Raw genomic sequence first — 19,569 nt, 5'->3', positions numbered from 1 at the left:
GGCATCAGCATCTGCCTAGCTTCTGGTGAGGGCCATGTGCTAGGTCAAAAGATGGTAGAGAAGGTCAAAGGAGAAATGGGCATATGTGAAGAGACAAAGTCCGAGGGGCAGCCTGGTGTTATAATAGCCCACTCTCAGGGAAACTAATTCATTTCCCCAAGAACTAATCCAGTCTCACTAACCAAGACTTTTATGGGGGATCCACCCCTATGACCCACTAAACCCCACCTCCCAACATTGCCACATTGGGGATCAAATTTCACATGAGTTTTGGCGGTGACAAACCATATCCAAACACAACACTGACCTTTATACAACAACCTACCTGCTGCAGAATACACATTCTTCTCCGCACATGGAACATTCTTCAGGATAGGCCACATGTTATGCCACAAAATAAATCACAAGAAATTCAGAAAATTCAAAATCATATCAAATATATTTTCTGATCACAATGAATAAAACTAGAAATCAATAGCAAGAGGAATTTTGGAAACTGTGTTAATACATGGAAATTAAAAAATATGCTCCCGAATGACCAGTGAGTCAATGAAGAAATCAAGAAGGAATTTTAAAAATTTCTTGAAACAAATTAAAATGGTAACACAACACACAGAAACCTATGAAATAAAAGCAGCACTAAGTGGGAAATTTATAGCAATAAATGCCTACATCAAAAAAGTAGAAAGTGAGGCATCAATTAGAGCCATAAAAATAAACGTTAAAAAAGTAGAAAGACTGCAAATAAACACCTTAACAGTGCATCTTAAAGAACTAGAAAAGCCAGAACAAACCAAACTCAAAATTTGTAGAGGAAAACAAATAATAAAGATCAGAGCAGAAATAAGTGAAATTAAGACTAAAAACACAATACCCAGTGTAATATATCAAGGAAACAGAAAGTTGGTTTTTGGAAAATATGAACAAAATCAACAAAACTTTAGCTAGACTAACAAAGAGATAAACCCAAATAAATAAAATCAGAAATAAAAAAGGAGACATTACAATGAATACCTTTGATGTAGAAAGGATCATTAGAGGCTATTATAAATAACTATGCACCCACCAATTGGAAAACCAAGAAGAAATGAATAACTTCCTGGACACATACAACCTACCAAAATTGAACTTGAAGAAACAGTAAATCTTAACAGACCAGTAACAAGTAATGAGATCAAAGCACTAATTAAAAGTCTCCCATCAGTAAAAATCCTGGGACCTGATGGCTTCATTGCTGAATTCTACCAAACATTTAAAGAAGAGCTATATTAATTCTACTCAAACTATTCCAAAAGATTAAAGAGGGGAAACTTCCAAATTCATCCTATGAGGCCAGCATTACTCAATATCAAAACCAGACACAATAAAAAAGAAAACCACCAGTCAATATCCTAACGAACATAGGATCAAAAATTCTCAACAAGATTCTAACAAACCCAACAACACATTAGAAAGTTCATTTACCATGATCAACTGAAATTTATTTCAGGGATACAAGGCTGGTTTAACATAAGCAAATCAATAAACATGTTATATCACATTAACAGAGATAAGGACAAAAACCATATGATCATTTCAAGGAATGCTGAATAGGCATTCTATAAAATTCCATACCCTTTCATGATTAAAAGATTCTCAACAAACTGGATACAGAAGGAATAAACTTCAAAACAATAAAGGCCATATATGACAAATGTACAGCTAATATCACACTGAATAGGGAAACACTGAAAGCTTTTCCTCTAACATCTGGAACAAGACGAAGATGCCCACTTTCACCACTTTTATTCAACATAGTACCGGAAGTCCTAGTCAGAGCAATTAGTCAAGAAGAAGGAATAAAGGGCATCCAAATTGGAAAGGCAAAAGTCAAATTATCCTTGTTTGTATACAACATGACCTTATATTTATTATTATTTTAAATACACGGTTTATTTATTTTATGAAGTTCCAGGATACATGCACAGGATGTGCAGGTTTGTTACATAGGTAAATTTGTGCCATGGTGGTTTGCTGCACTTATCAACCCATCACCTATGCATTAAGCCCAGCATGCATTAGCTATTTTTCCTGATGCTCTTCCTGCCCTGAGTCCTGTGTACTCTACCCAATGCCCTGTGAATTATACATTTTCTAGGCTGGCTGATGGAAACAGGCACCATTCTAGGCTTTGCATGGGCAACAACATTTTTCCTTCTAATCCCTTTGAATGGTTCTTTCTCCAGCTTCAGGTGCTTTCCTCACACACATGTGCTGACTGTTGCGGAATGCTGCAGATCTCTGGAGTTCTGTATCTGAGCAGCTCTCTCCTGTCTGCTCAGATACAGAACTCCAGAGATCTGGACTACATGCTCTGTCCTATGTACTCTAGCTGCTGTGGTATCCCTGTACTCTCAGCTCTGCCTTCTCAACTCAGGGAGTCTGCCTGCCCCCTTCTGTTCTTCCTCTTTGTGCTGTGGCCTGAAACTGCGGGTAGTAAGCTGGGGCAATCATAGAGCTTACCTCATTTGTTTCCTTTGTTTCAGGGATCACTATTCTTCATCACAGTCCAGTGTCCTAAAAACCGTTGTTTTCTGTATTTTGTCTGTTTTATCTTAGGTGTGAGAGTAAACATAATCTGTGTTATTCCATCTTGACCATGTTAGTTTTGAACTAGGCCAAGACAAATTCCCAGATGAGATAGAAGATGCCGCTAGAGGAGTCCTAGGGCATCTTGGTAGATTTGCATCCAGCTCCTGTCTTCAGGATTCACTCAATAAATGCATTGCTCCTCTCCAGACCATCTGGGTGTGGTTGGTATTATAGATGAGGGTGACATGTCTGGTTCTGTGGTCCCACAATGGAATCTTCAAGGATATACATCCCTTGGGTGTAACACCATAAATAGTCTCTCTGCCTAGTAGGGCATCTTCTTGGTCTTGATTAAGGTCTTTGGCGCAGAGGATTCTGGATAGAGGTATGTCCTAGTTTCCATGTCCTTCATCAAAACATGTTTGTTCCAGTGTTTCAGACATTGTTATCCGAAGGCAATAAACAGTTGGTCCTAGGAGCTCTGGAGGACTTGCTCTGGAGCACAGAAAATTCTTCAGTATTTTTCTAGTGGGGAATGGTCCAAAACCTGAGCAGCATCAGGGCTGTGGAGCCCAGGGGACACCTGGAGGCCAGGCTGGGCAACAGTTGGAACACACTTGCTGGGTTCCCAGCTAAGCCACTATTCAGCACCACCCTCACACGAGGGGTGTCAAGCTGCACTAACAGTTTATTTTAAAAGAAAACCACAACCTGAGTCTAATCATAAGGAAGCAATCAGACAAATCCAGGATTGGGCATCCTACAAGCAATGGACATGAGCTCTCTAATGTGTTAATATGACGAACGATAAAAAGAGGTGAGTGTGTGTGAGTCATGGTTGTGGTTATGGGACTGGCCTAGATTAGTGGAAACTAAAGAGCCGTGACAACCAAATACCATGTGTGAACTTTAACTGGATCCTGGGATCAGGAAATAAACCTAGCTTATTTTGGGTATATATTTTCATTTAAGGGTTTTTGTAAACTTTTTCTTTTCTAATACAGGGCCTCTCTCTGTTGCCCAGGTTGAAGTACAGTGGTGTGATCATGGCTCACTGCAACCCTGACCTCCTAAGCTCAAGTGATCCTCCCACCTCAGGCTCCACAGTAGCTGGGACTACAGGCATGCACCACCACATTTTTTTTTTAAGTTTTTTGTAGAGTTGAGGTTTCACTGTGTTGCCCAGCCTGGTCTTAAACTCCTGGGCTCAGGTGATACTCCTGCCTGGACTCCCAAAGTGCTGGGATTACAGGTGCGAGCCGTTGTGCCTGGTCTGTAAGTTTTTATAACAGTTTTGATATTTTATCCACATTAAATTCCTTGGGTGTGGTAATTATATAAGAATTATGGGGGGAGAATGTCCTTGTTTGTTTTTAGGAAATAAGGGCTGAAGTATCAAATAATGCTGAAACGCTACAATTTACTTTCAAATGGTTCACCAAGAAAAGATATATGTACATGTATATAAATACATACATACATACATATATACATTCACAAGTGCAAAGGGCCTGTGAAGAAGTGAGCTTGGCATATTTCCAAACGTAAAGAAAGCCAGTGAGGAGAGTGGTGAGAGACGGGAATGTGAAGATAGGCTCCAGATCCCAAAGGGTTTTGTTAGATGATCAGGATATTTTCTTTTCTTTTGAGGGTAATGAGACTCTTTTGAAGCAAGGGACTAGTGGGATCAGATTTATGTTTTACACTCTCGTTATTCATCTCATTTCTCCCCACACACCCAGGAAATGTCCTCGGGTCCCTGGAGTTGTTACACTCATGGAAAGGATTTTTGTTCCTTGTAGACAGGTAGCTGGTGGTCAAACATGAGGCCTTCGTGGTCCTGGTGGTTCTTGCTCCAGGGAAAGCACCAGAGCTTTCCCTATCAATCACCCACTCCTGAGACAGTGACCATAGGCCACAATCACGTAAAGGAGCCATGCCCACATCAGGGAGTTGTGGCGTGGGGGCAGCCAGGCCTCTTGTGGCCAGGGAAGAGGAACAGTTCATTTTGGAGACAGATAGACAGAACTTAAAAGCCACAGTAGGTTGTTGGCGGAAATTGGTGGAAATTGACACGTAAGTTCTCAGAACGGAGACTCCTCAAAGGAGCTGGGGCTCATTCCTTCCAGTTTATACTGGGGCCTTTGCATCTTTTCCCTACTCTGGGTCTCCTGGGTAGCATTTAACAGTGTCATACTCCTAGTACCTCTGTCCTTCCATCCCAAACCTGTAGGCAAACCCCTCTCTTCTCCTTTCTGGAGAACAAGGCTGGGGAAAAACCACACAATTGGATAGATCATGGCCATGGGAGGAAAACAGTGGCACCCTGGCATTGTCCTTTACAGGCTTTCAGGAGCCTATTGTGGGCTTCTCTTCACAACCGTGTTTGGCAACATCATGTCAAGTTGAAATCAGCTATTGTGGGGATATTTACACAATGATAACTGGCAAAACTTCAAATCAGAGTTTTCTGTCTAAACCTAAGAGGCCAATTTTAAACACCGGTGAACAATTGCATATTCCATTTGTTTAAAATTATCTGCTACACTTTCACTTTTCATATTGAAGTTTCTCAGGACTTTTCTTCTGGACTAATGGTCTTAACCTTGAGAACAGGCTTAATGGTAAGAATGGTGCTCATAAAACAGATCTTAGAGACATGGGGAGAAATAGTCCCTCCCACAAAACTATAGAAAAGCAGATATACTTAAAGCTAGTTCTGATAAGGAGGTATATTGAGAATAATCACAAACAGCATCAGTTTTACTCTTTTGTCCAGTGGGGGACTTGTTGAAAGTGTATAATCCTGTTCTGTTTCGTAACAAAGGAGTCTTTTTTTTTGTTTTTGAGACAGAGTCTAACTCTGTATCCCAGGCTGGAGTATAGCGGCATGATCTTGGCTCACTGCAACCTCTGTCTCCCAGGTTCAAGTAATTCTCCCACCTCAGCCTCCTGATTAGCTGAGATTACAGGTGCCCACCACCATGCCTGGCTAATTTTTGTATTTTTAGTAGAGATGGGGTTTCACCACGTTGGCCAGGTGGTCTTGAACTCCTGACCAGGTGATCTGCCGGCCTCGGCCTCCCAAAGGCTGGGATTATAGGTGAGAGCCACTGTACCTGGCCAGTTACAAAGGAGTCTTTTAAGATGTCTGGACTTCAGAGATTGTTTTTATATACTGTAAAGGGTGACCTTTAATCCTAAAACTCTGTAATTCTGATTGGTATGTTTCTGAATAATTTGATTCCCTTATAGCAATATTTACATTGAATATATATATATTCTTTTCTGAGGTTATAACTTGCAGGGTTTTAAGTGAGCCCAGAAAGGGAGCTCTGGCATTTCCCTTGCCTACCTCCTTGTGTGTCTGAGAGCCTTTGACATTTACAGACCACTATGAATAAGCAGTCTCTGAGCTGCCCTGCCATTTCTTTGTCTTTGGCGAGTTTCCTCTTCTGTTATCCTTACTATTGTTCTAAATCTTCTCTCCTCTTTTCAGTTCCTCTTTGTAACTCCCACAGATGATCTTTCTTCCCACTTTATCAAAACACTGCAGAAGAGTGACTCAGAACAGCTGCAGGAAATCCTACAGGCAGATTTCTGGGAACAATGGTGGGGTAGGAGCTGACAAGCTAATCAAACCCACTTCCATTCAACCAAGATGAAAAGAACAAAATAGCTAAGACCATACCAGCAGTCCTGAAACCAGGAATGTCAAAAACCTTGAGAAGTGTCATCAAGAGGCAGAAATTTGAGTTTTGGAATGGAAAGGAGAATGTATAATCCAACATAGTCTTCCCTCGCAGGGTGACAGTGGGGCAAAAGGAGGCCACACAAAATTCTGAAACATTTCACTGACGCTTCCACCCCAACGTCCTCTACACCAAGCCCGTTACCAAGTCTTGTTAATTCTCTTCCTAAATATATATGAAGCCCCCCAATTGCTCTGCATATCCACTGTTTCTAATGAGCTGATTTTGGTATATAGGAAAGTTATTAATGTGGATTATTTTTGTCTATATGAAGATTAACCCTCATCAATTTAAGTAACTCTTCCAGGTGCTTCTTTTAGATTTCATAGGTAAAAAAATAACATCATCTACAAATGATAATGTTGTCTTCCTCCCTTCAAACAAAAGGTTGGTGCTCACAAGAAGAAAACCAAAACAATTTTGACTGACAGATATAAAGGAAATAGAGAAATGCCACATGCATGTGGCTATAAAATCTATCCTAAAGACATCAACTCTCCCTAAATTATTTTACAGCTTTACCAAAATTCCACTTAAAATCCCAATAGGACTTGCCAAAGAGTAATTTTAAAGAGCAAGTTAAAAATGGCAAAGAACATTTTAATTAAGAAAAGGTTAAAAAGGATTTTAAGATGTTTTATAAAGCAGCTATTAGTTTAGTGATATCAAGAGAATTTGAAGACCAGTGAAACAGAATAGAGAGGCCCTAAACAGACCCCAGAATAAAACACTTTATAAATGTCTGAGGAAGCATCTCAACTTAATGGGGAAGGTAGAGAGTATTCAATAGAAGGGCGATGATATTCTGTGAGGAGCATGGCTTCCTATGAAGGGGATGGTGATTCCTTGATTCATCTGGGGAAATGGCAAGATCTTATAGAGCAAAACAACTAGAACTGGGAAATCAGAGAGCTTCAGTCTCCCTGAATTGTCCTTTCTTGAATTTAGGCCAGTGTTTCTCAGAGTGAGAAGTGTCATCTGTGAAGAAGGTATAAAAGCAAAATGATCCTGAAACCCCTGGTATAAAAATGTTAAACAGATTTAACACAAGACTTCCCGGGAACTTTAATATGCTTCTCCAATAAAAAGTAGACAGCATGAAATATTTCACCAACTTATTTAGTCTTGGACCATTTTCTGGAAAGAACATCCTGGACTAGTGTTTGAGGCAACACACGTTGGGAAGCCTGGGTCACTCTTAGAAGGAGAGGGGATAACTTGGTGGGCACATTACACAGGGTTCGTTTTAAAAATTTATTGTTATTATTACTTTTTTAGACAGAGTCTCACTCTGTTGCCCAGGCTAGAGTGCAGTGGTGTGGTCTCAACTCACTGCAGCCTCCGTCTCCCAGGTTCTAGTGATTCTCCTGCCTCAGCCTCCTGGGTAGCTGGGATCACAGATGCCTGCCACCACACCTGGCTAATTTTTGTATTTTTAGTAGAGATGGGGATTTGCCATGTTGGCCAGACTAGTCTCAAACTCCTGATCTCAAGTGATATGCCCGCCTTGGCCTCCCAAAGTGCTGGGATTACTGCGCCCAGTCACAGGGTTCTTGATTGGAAACAACAAGCCTATGGTCTGCATAACTTAAGCATAAGGGGAATTTATTCAGAGGGTGGCCATTTGCTCTCAGATTCAATGGGAAGACTTGAAATAGAGGCAGAACCAAAGAAGGATGGCATCAGAGAAGACTCTCAGATATTTCAGAAAGAGTGCATTGTTGTCTCAATCACACAGGTGGTGGCGTCTGACTGCCTGAGCCTGGGTAAAATGCCTTAGATCCAGCTGCCAGGCAGTTGGAACGAAGAAACGACTCTCTTTGTCTTCTTACTGGGAGTTGGGGATCCTGCCTACCATAGATTTTTGAGATTCATCTTTATCAATAAAGGTATTCTGGACAGGCCAAAAAGACAACTATCTTTACAGCCCAATACCCACACACAGACTTTTCCTTGTGCTGACATTTCCTCAAGCTATTGTTACCTGATCTGGAGCAGTTGTATCTTACTCAACAGAAAACACAAGCTCTTTCTAAGAGCAGGCACCTCCCACTGTCTTTGAAGTTATTCCATCCAGCTTTAAGTCTAGGATTATTGAAAGACTGATTTTCCTCCTCTTTTTCTTTTTTTGAGATGGAGTCTCCCTCTGTCACCCAGGCTGGAGTGCAGTGGTGCAATCTCATCTCACTGCAACCTCCATATCTCAGGTTCAAGAGATTCTTCTGCCTCAACCTCCCAAGTAGCTGGGATTACAGGTGCCCACCACCAAGCCTGGCTAATTTTTGTATTTTTAGTAGAGATGGGGTTTCACCATGTTGGCCAGGCTGGTCTCAAACTCCTGACCTCAGGTGATCTGTCTGCTTCGACTTCCCAAAGTGCTGGGATTACAAGCATGAGCCACTGTGTCCAGCCCCTCCTCTAGTTCTGTTATGATTCCATTTGGATATTCTGAACAGCTATATCCAATGGTAAATGAGAGAGAGAAGAAAGAAAAGTGAAATGAAATTAAAAATATAAAAATATATATAACACAGAAAAGAGGAAATTCAGGTAGTCCTTTTCGTCCTTGTTTCTGCTATGTTCTGAAGCCATATGACTTCCCTTCATGAATATTCATTTATTCTTTTTCCTTTTCCCTTTAGTTAGCACATAAACTATCTGGGTTCTTTACTTGATAGGGTGAACCAAATCTTCATATCTGAGGGAGCTTAGCCTATTGATCCTCCTGTTTGTTAAGAGTTCCAGAATTCCAAGCTTTGCAGGCTAAACTAGGTAGATACGAGGTATACATTGCTTGGGTCCTATTCATAACCCTCCCTGCCCACTGTGTTAGTAATTTATTGCTACATAACAAATTACCCTAAAACTTAGTGGTTTTGAACAACAGATATTTATCATCTCACAGTTTTTGTGGGCAGGTATCCAGGTGCAGCTTAGTTGGGTGCATCAAGCTCAAAGTCTTTCACGAGATTACAGTCAAACTATTGGCTGGGGTTTCAAGTCTATTTCAAGTCTTCCCATCGAATCTCAAAGATTGGTGGTACCATCTGAAGACTTGATTGGTGGAGGAAGGTCATGATTCCAAGTTCACAGGGAATGAAGGCAGGGATTATTGAGACTACCTACTATACCCCCTTTCTGTGTCAGTGAACTTTCTTCCTTCGAATGTCAGGATCAACTATCCTATGTAGTGGACACGGAGATATAATTTCCAGATTCTTCTTCAAAGAACAGCCTGCACCAGGTACAGTGGCATGCATGTGTAGTCTCAGTTGCTCAGAGGCTGAGGCGGGAGGATCACTTGAGCCCAGGAGTTCTGGCCTGTGTGGTGCACTGACTGCACCTGTGAATACCCACTGCACTCCAGCCTGGGCAACATGGTGAGACCCTGTTTCTCTATTAACAACAACAACAAAAAGAAAAAAAAAAGAAAAGAGAGAGAGAGAGGAGCCTAGGCTTCTATTGAGCCCATTACCCAAATAGTGAATGTAGTATTCAACAGGTAGTTTTCCAACCCTCGTCCCCCTCCCTCCCCGCTTTCGGAGTCCTCAGTATCTATTGTTTTCATCTTATGTCTGTGGGTACCAATTGTTTAGCTCCCACTTATGAGAACGTTTGTTTTTCTCTTTCTGTGTTAATTCACTTAGGTTAATGGCCTCCAGCTGCTTTCATGTTGCTGCAAAGGACATGATTTCATTCTTTTTAATGGCTGCATAGTATTCCACAGTGTATATATATCATTTTTTCTTTATTCAGTCCACCATTGATGGGTGCCTAGGTTGATTCCATGACTTTGCTTTTGTGAATAGTGCTGCAATAAACATACAAGTGCAGGTGTCTTTTTGATAGAGTTATTTCTTTTTCTTTGGGTAGGTTCCCAGCAGTGGGATTGTTGGACCCAGTGATAGTTCTACTTTTAGTTATTTGAGAAATCTCCATACTGCTCTCCATAGGGGTTGAACTAATTTACATCCCTACCAACAGTGTATATGTGTTCCTTTTTCTCTGTACGCTTACCAGTATCTATTATTTTTTGACTTTTTAATAATAACCGTTCTGACTGGTGTGAGATGTGGTTTTAATTTGCACTTCTATGATGACTAATGATGTCAAGCATTTTTATATGTTTTATATGTTTATTGACTATATGTTATTTGTATATCTCCTTTTCAGAAGTGTCCGTTCATGTCCTTTTCTTACTTTTAAAATTTCACTCTTTGTTATGTAGAGTTCTATGGGTTTTGACAAATACATAGAGTGATGTACACCAACACAGTACCATATAAGGCCTTCTATCACCCTTAAGGTTCCCCTGTGTGTCTACTTTTTAGCAACCACTTCTCCTTCTGTCAGCTGTTGGCAACGACTAATCAGTTTCCATCCTCCTTATGGTTTTTCCTTTTTCAGATGTCATATGAATGGAATCACATAATATGTTGTCTTTTGGATCTGGCTTATTTCACATAGTAAAATGCATTCATCTGTTTTTTATATATTTTTAAAATTATACTTTAAGTTCTAGGGTACATGTGCACAAAGTGCAGGTTTGATACGTAGGTATACATGCGCCATGTTGGTTTGCTACACCCATCAACTCCTCATTTACATTAGGTATTTCTCCTAATGTTATCCCTCCCCCAGTCCCCCACCCCCTGAGAGGTCCCGGTGTGTGATGTTCCCCGCCTTGTGTCCAAGTGTTCTCGTTGTTCCATTCCCACCTATGAGTGAGAAGATGCGGTGTTTGGTTTTCTGTCCTTGTGATAGTTTGCTGAGAATGATGGTTTCCAGCTTCATCCATGTCCCTGCAAAGGACATGAGCTCATCCTTTTTTATGGCTGCATAGTATTCTATGGTGTATATGTGCCACTTTTCTTAATCCAGTCTATCATTGGTGGACATTTGGGTTGGTTCTAAGTCTTTGCTATTGTGAATAGTGCCACAATAAACATACGTGTGCATGTGTCTTTATAGAAGCATGATTTATAATCCTTTGGGTATATACCCAGTGATGGGATCACTGGATCAAATGGTGTTTCTAGTTCTAGATCCTTGAGGAATCACCACACTGTCTTCCACAATGGTTGAACTAGTTTACACTCCCACCAACAGTGTAGACGTGTTCCTATTTCTCCACATCCTTTCCAGCATCTGTTGTTTCCTGACTTTTTAATGATTGCCATTTTAACTGGCATGAGATGGTATCTCATTGTGGTTTTGATTTGCATTTCTCTGATGACTAGTTCTGATGAGCATTTTTTCCTGTGTCTGTTGGCTGCATAAATGTCTTCTTTTGACAAGTGTTTGTTCATATCCTTTGCCCACTTTTTGATGGGGTTGTTTTTTTCTTGTAAATTTGTTTAAGTTCTTTGTAGATTCTGGATATTAGCCCTTTGTCAGATGGGTAGATTGCAAAAGTTTTCTCCCATGTTGCAGGTTGCCTGTTCACTCTGATGGTAGTTGCTTTTGCTGAGCAGAAGCTTTCTAGTTTAATTAGATCCCATTTGTCTATTTTGGCTTTTGTTGCCATTGCTTTTGGTGTTTTAGTCATGAAGTCTTTGCCCATGCCTATGTCCTGAAATGTATTGCCTAGGTTTTCTTCTAGGGTTTTTATGGTTTTAGGTCTTACATTTAAGTATTTAATCCACCTTGAATTAATTTTTGTATAAGGTGTAAGGAAGGGATCCAGTTTCAGCTTTCTATATATGGCTAACCAGTTTTCCCAGCATCATTTATTAAATAGGGAATCCTTTATCCATTTCTTGTTTTTGTCAGGTTTGTCAAAGATCAAATGGTTGTAGGTGTGTGGTGTTATTTCTGAGGCCTCTGTTCTGTTCCATTGGTCTATATATCTGTTTTGGTACCAGTACCACACTGTTTTGGTTACTGTAGCCTTGTAGTATAGTTTGAAGTCAGGTAGCATGATGCCTCCAGCTTTGTTCTTTTTGCTTAGGATTGTCTTGGCTATGCGGGCTCTTTTTTTGGTTCCATATGAACTTTAAAGTATTTTTTTCCAATTCTGTGAAGAAAATCATTGGTAGCTTGATGGGGATGGCATTGAATATATAAATTACTTTCGGTAATATAGCCATTTTCATGATATTGATTCTTCCTATCCATGAGCATGGAATGTTCTTCTATTTGTTTGTGTCCTCTTTTATTTCGTTGAGCAGTGGTTTGTAGTTCTCCTTGAAGATGTCCTTCACATCCCTTGTAAGTTGGACTCCTAGGTATTTTATTCTCTTTGTAGTAATTGTGAATGGAAGTTCACTCATGATTTGGCTTTCTGTTTGTCTATTAATGGTGTATAGGAATGCTTGTGATTTTTGCACATTGATTTTGTGTCCTGAGACTTTGCTGAAGTTGTTTGTCAGCTTAAGAAGATTTTGGGCTGAGACGATGGGGTTTTCTAAATATACAATGATGTCATCTGCAAACAGGGACAATTTGAGTTCTTCTTCCCCTAATTGAATACACTTTTTCCTTTCTCTTGCCTGATTGCCCTGGCCAGAACTTGCAACACTATGTTAAATAGGAGTGGTGAGAGAGGGCATCCTTGTCTTGTGCCTGTTTTCAAAGGGAATGCTTCCAGTTTTTGCCCATTTAGTATGATATTGGCTGTGGGTTTGTCATAAATAGCTCTTATTATTTTGAGATATGTTCCATCGACACCTAGTTTATTGAGTTTTTGGCATGAGGGCTGTTGAATTTTGTCAAAGGTCTTTTCTGCATCTATTGAGATAATCGTGGTTTTTTGTCATTGGTTCTGTTTATGTGATGGATTAGGTTTATTGATTTGTGTATGTTGAACCAGCCTTGCATCCCAGGGATGAAGCCAACTTGATCATGGTGGATAACTTTTTGATGTGCTACTGGATTCGGTTTGCTAGTATTTTATTGAGGATTTTTGCATTGATGTTCTTCAGGGGTATTGGTCTAAAATTCTCTTTTTTTTTTGTTGTGTCTCTGCCAGGCTTTGGTATCAGGATGATGCCAGCCTCATAAAAAGAGTTAGGGAGGATTCATTCTTTTTGTATTGATTTAAATAGTTTCAGAAGAAATGGTAACAGCTCCTCTGTGTACGTCTGGTAGAATTCGGCCGTGAATCTCTCTGGTCCTGGACATTTTTGGTTGGCAGGCTATTAATTACTGCCTCAATTTCAGAGCCTGTTATTGATCTATTCAGAGATTCAACTTCTTCCTGGTTTAGTCTTGGGAGAGTGTATGCGTCCAGGGATTTATCCATTCCTTCTAGATTTTCTAGTTTATTTGCATAGAGGTGTTTATAGTATTCTCTGATGGTAGTTTGTATTTCTGTGGGATTGGTGGTGATACCCCCTTTATCATTTTTTATTGCATCTATTTGATTCTTCTCTTTTATTCTCTATTAGTCTTGCTAGCGGTCTATCAATTTTGTTGATCTTTTCAAAAAACCAACTCCTGGATTCATTGATTTTTTGAAGGGTTTCTTGTGTCTCCACCTCTTTCAGTTCTGCTCTGATCTTAGTTATTTCTTGCCTTCTGCTAGCTTTTGAATTTGTTTGCTCTTGCTTCTCTAGTTCTTTTAATTGTGATGTTAGGTTGTCGATTTTAGATCTTTCCTGCTTTCTCTTGTGAGCATTTAGTGTTATAAATTTCCCTCTACACACTACTTTAAATGTGTCCCAGAGATTCTGGTATGTTGTGTCTTTGTTCTCATTCATTTCAAAGAACATCTTTATTTCTGCCTTCATTTTGTTATTTATGTAGTTATTCAGGAGCAGGTTGTTCAGTTTCCATGTAGTCATGTGGTTTTGAGTGAGTTTCTGAATCCTGAGTTCTAATTTGATTGCATTGTGGTCTGAGAGTCAATTTGTTGTGATTTCTGTTCTTTTACATTTCTGAGGAGTGCTTTACTTCCAATTATGTAGTCAATTTTAGAATACGTGCTATGTGGTGCTAAGAAGAATGTATATTCTGCTGATTTGGGGTGCAGAGTTCTGCTGATGTCTATTAGGTCCGCTTGGTTTAGAGCTGAGTTCAAATCCTGGATATCCTTATTAACGTCTCAGATGTCTCATTCATCTGTCTAATATTGACAGTGGGTGTTAAAATCTCCCATTATTATTGTGTGGGAGTCTAAGTCTCTTTGTAGATCTCTAAGAACTTGCTTTATGAATCTGGGTGCTCCTGTATTGGCTGCATATATATTTAGGATAGTTAGCTCTTCTTGTTGAATTGATCCCTTTAGCATTATGTAATGGCCTTCTTTGTCTCTTTTGATCTTTGTTGGTTTAGAGTCTGTATTATCAGAGACTAGGCTTGCAACCCCTGCTTTTTTTTTTTTTTTTTTTTTTTCATTTGCTTGGTAGATCTTCCTCCATCCCTTTACTTTGAGCCTATGTGTGTCTCTGCACATGAGGCGGGCCTCCTGAATACAGCACACTGATGGGTCTTGACTCTTTATCCAATTTGCTAGTCTGTGTCTTTTAATTGGGACATTTAGCCCATTTACATTTAAGGTTAATAATTGTTATGTGTGAATTTGATCCTGTCATTATGATGTTAGCTGGTTATTTTGCCTGTTAATTGATGTCATTTCTTCATAGCATTGATGGTCTTTACAATTTGGCATGTTTTTACAGTGGCTGGTACTGGTTGTTCCTTTCCATGTTTAGTGCTTCCTTCAGGGGCTCTTGTAAGGCAGGCTTAGTGGTGACAAAATCTCTCAGCATTTGCTTGTCTGTAAATGATTTTGTTTCTCCTTCACTTATGAAGCTTAGTTTGACTGGATATGAAATTCTGGGTTAAAAATTCTTTTCTTTAAGAATGTTGAATGTTGGCCCCCACTCTCTTCTGACTTGTAGGGTTTCTGCTGAGAGATCAGCTGTTAGTCTGATGGGCTTCCCTTTGTGGGTAATCCGACCTTTCTTTCTGGTTGCGCTTAACATTTTTTCCTCATTTCAACCTTGGCAAATCTGACAATTATGTGTCTTGGGGCTGCTCTTCTCGAGGAGTATCTTTGTGGTGTTCTCTGTGTTTCCTGAGTTTGAATGTTGGCCTGCCTTTCTAGGTTAGGGAAATTCTACTGGATAATCCCTGAAGAGTGTTTTCCAACTTGTTTCCAGTCTCCCCATCACTTTCAGGTATGCCAATCAAATGTAGATTTGGTCTTTTCACATAGTCCCATATTTCTTGGATGCTTTGTTCATTTCTTTTTACTCTTTTTTCTCTAATCTTGTCTTCTCACTTTATTTCATTAATTTGATCTTCAATCATTGGTATCCTTTCTTCCACTTGATCAAATCAGCTATTGAAGCTTGTGCATGCGTTATGAAGTTCTTGTGCCATGGTTTTCAGTTCCATTGGGTCATTTAAGGTCTTCTATACACTGTTTATTCTAGTTAACCATTCGTCTAACTTTTTTCAAGGGTTTTAGCTTCCTTGCAATGGGTTAGATCATGCTCCTTTAGCTTGGAGAAGTTTGTTATTACTGACCTTCTGAAGACTACTTCTGTCAACTCGTCAAAGTCATTCTCCATCCAGCTTTGTTCCATTGCTGACGAGGAGCTGCGATCCTTTGGAGGAGAAGAGGCACTCTGGTCTTTATAATTTTCAGCTTTTCTGCTCTGGTTTCTCCCCATCTTTGTGATTTTTATCTACCTTTGGTCTTTGATGTTGGTGACCTACAGATGGGGTTTTGGTGTAGATGTCCTTTTTGTTGATGTTGATGCTATTCCTTTCTGTTTGTTAGTTTTCCTTCTAACAGTCAGGTCCCTCAGCTGCAGGTCTGTTGGAGTTTGCTGGAGGTCCACTCCAGAACCGGTTTGTCTTGGTATCACCAGTGAGGCTGCAGAACAGCAAATATTGCAGAACAGCAAGTATTGCTGCCTGATCCTTTCTCTGGAAGCTTCATCCCAGAGGGTCACCCATCTGTATGAGGTATCTGTCGGCCCCTACTGGATGTGTCTCCCAGTTAGGCTATATAGGGGTCAGGGACACACTTGAGGAGGCAGTCTGTCTGCTCTCAGAGCTCAAGTGCCATGCTGGGAGAACCACTGCTCTCTTCAGAGCTGTTAGACAGGGATGTTGAAGTCTGCAGAAGTTGTCTGCTGCCTTTTGTTTAGCTATGCCCAGCCCACAGAAGTGGAATCTATAGAGGCAGTAGGTCTTGCTGAGCTGTGGTGGGCTCTGCCCAGTTTGAGCTTCCTGGCTGCTTTGTTTACCTACTCAAGCCTCAGCAATGGTGGATGCCCCTCCCCCAGCCAGGCTGCAGCCTTGCAGGTCAATCTCAGACTGCAGTGCTAGCAGTGAGCAAGGCTCCATGGGTGTGGGACCCGCTAAGCCAGGCACAGGAGAGAATCACCTTGTCTGCTGGTTGCTAAGACCATGGGAAAAGCACAGTATTTGGGCGTGAGTGTACCGATTTTCCAGGTACAGTCTGTCACGGCTTCCCTTGGCTAGGAAAGGGAAATCCCCTGATCCCTTGCGCTTCTTGGGTGAGGTGATGGCTCCGCCCTGCTTTGGCTTGCCCTTCACGGGCTGCACCCACTGTCCAATGAGTCCCAATAAGATGATCCAGGTACCTCAGCTGGAAATGCGGAAATCACCCATCTTCTGCGTCAATCATGCCGGGAGCTGCAGACTGGAGCTGTTCCTATTCGACCATCTTGGAGTGGACCCATCCATGTGATTATATAAATAAATAGCTTTTAAATTTGGAAACATTTTGACCATTATTTCTTTGAATATATTTTCTGTCCCTCTTCACCCTCTTTGAGGACTTCAATTCCATGTATATTAAATTGCATGAAGTTGTCTCAGACTTCACTGATGTTCTGTTCTATTTTCTCTCTGTGCTTCATTTTGGATAGTTTCTATTGCCATATCTTCAAGTTCATTGATCTTTTCTTCTACAATTTATAACCTGCCATTAATCCCTTTCCGTGTATTTTTCATACCAGGCATTGTAGTTTTTTTAATCATTAGAAGTTCAATTTGTATCTAGTAAATATTTCATGTCTCTATTTAACTGTTTGAACACAAGAAACACAGTTATAATGTCTATTGTAATGTCCTTGCCTAGTAATTCTAACATCTGTATCAGTTCTGGGTTAGTTTCAGTAGATTGGTTTTTATCCTTATTATGGGTTACATTTTTTTGCTAGTCTGTTCTATGAGCTGTGTTATGGATTGAACTGTGTTTTCTGTTCATTTATCGGTTGAATCCCTAATCCTCAACGTGACTGTGCCTGGAGATAGGGCCTTCTTATAAAGCTATACTAATTAATATTGTAGAGTTTTGGTATATCAATAGAAAGACATATGGAACACAATAGAAAGTGCAGAAACAGACCTTTAAATATATGAAACAAACTCAAACATATTATGAAACACATGATGAAGATGGTACTTCATAGTCAGAAATAAAATTATGCATTGTTTTAAAAAATGGTGTCAGGACAGCAGGCTACCCATTTAGAAATGGATGTTAGATTCCTTTCTAAAATCATGGAATACTCGAACAAGACAATAAGAGATAAGAAAAAAATGGGATATCATGAAATCCAAATGTATTAAATATAAAAAGTGAAAACAAAGTTACAGTAGAGCATGAAATAAAAATAAAAGTTGTTATGAAGATGTAAGTTTGATTTTAAGGTTATCCATAATACATTACTAAGCAAAAAAACAAAAACAAAAACAAAAACAAAAACAAAAACAAAAAAACCTTACACACTATAAGGTCGAGTTCTAGTTTTGTAAAAAAATTTATATGCTTACATAATGCATTGGACAGGACTCTTTGGTTGCAAGAAACAGAAACCCATCCAATTAAATTCAAATGAAAATAAGAGATTTTTGTTTTTGTTTATGTTCATATAACCAAACCAAGAAACACAGTGTCTGTGGGGAATGGAACTCAGGTTCAACAGGATCCAGCACTCAAAGGCACCAGGACTCACTTTTTGTCTCTTCGTTTTTTTGTTACATCTTCTGTCTCTGTGCTGGTCTTATTCTACTGGGGTCTTCCACATGACAGAGGAACTGGTTACTAGCCGCCCTATAGTCATATCTTTAGGGCCCTCAGTTTAGGGAGAGAGGAGAGCTACCTTCCTACCCAAACCTTGGGCAGCCATCATTGTGAGTTGTCACTCCTATGCCTGGGATCAGCAGCCCCATTTGAATCACAAACTGAAAAAAGTTTCCCAATGGAGAGGGATTTATGGTATCAGAAATGCAGGAGAGGCCAGGTGTAGTGGCTCACGCCTGTAATCCCAGCACTTTGGGAGGCCGAGGTGGGTGGATCATGAGGTCAGCAGATTGAGGCCATCCCGATTAACATGGTGAAACCCCATCTCTACTAAAAATACAAAAAATTAGCCGAATGTGGTGGCAGGTGCCTATAGTCCCAGCTACATGGGAGGCTGAGGCAGGAGAATTATTTGAACCCTGGAGGTGGAGGTTACAGTGAGCCGAGATCACACCACTGCACTCCAGCCTGGGCAACAGAGTGAGACTCTATCTCAAACAAAACAAAACAAAAAAGAAATGCAGGAGAGGTGGGGAAGGATGCTAGGGAAAATAAGCAGGAATTGTCTTATTAAATATGTATATAATATATCCATAGTTACGATTAAACATAGCTATGGCTATAGATATAGATGTGTATATGTATACATGTGGGTGGTAAGGAAAACTGAACTATGGGTATGACATTTGTTGTCTCTATGGTGGGTTTTTTTTTTTTTTTTTTTTTTTTGAGACAGAGTCTCACTCTATCACCCAGGCTGGAGTTCAGTGGCATGATCTCAGCTCACTGCAATCTCTGCCTTCTGGGTTCAAGTGATTCTCCTGCCTCAGTCTCCCGAGTAGCTGGGACTATAGGCACACACAACCACGCCTGGCTAATTTTTGTATTTTTAGTAGATACGGGTTTATGTTGGCCAGGCTGGTCTCAAACTCCTGACCTCAGGTGATCTGCCCACCTTGGCCTCCCAAAGTGCTGGGATTATAGGTGTGAGCCACTGCGCCCAGCCTATGGTGGGTTTTTTTTCTTACTTGGATTTTTTCTATAATTAATATCATTAGTTATATAATAAATAAAAGATTTAAAAAGAAACTGCACATTTTTTTCCTAAAAGCCTTTCATTACTTTCCTAACATAGATTTGCCCCTCCCACTAAAGCTACAGGCATGAGTTCTTTGACCTACAATGTAATTTGGAGCAGCCTCCTCTGCCGGGTACACAGCAGCTCTTCTATGTGGC

This window comes from Rhinopithecus roxellana, chromosome 17 (genome assembly GCF_007565055.1).
Source record: "Rhinopithecus roxellana isolate Shanxi Qingling chromosome 17, ASM756505v1, whole genome shotgun sequence".
NCBI lineage: Eukaryota > Metazoa > Chordata > Mammalia > Primates > Cercopithecidae > Rhinopithecus > Rhinopithecus roxellana.
Note: the sequence above shows the minus strand (reverse complement) of the source record.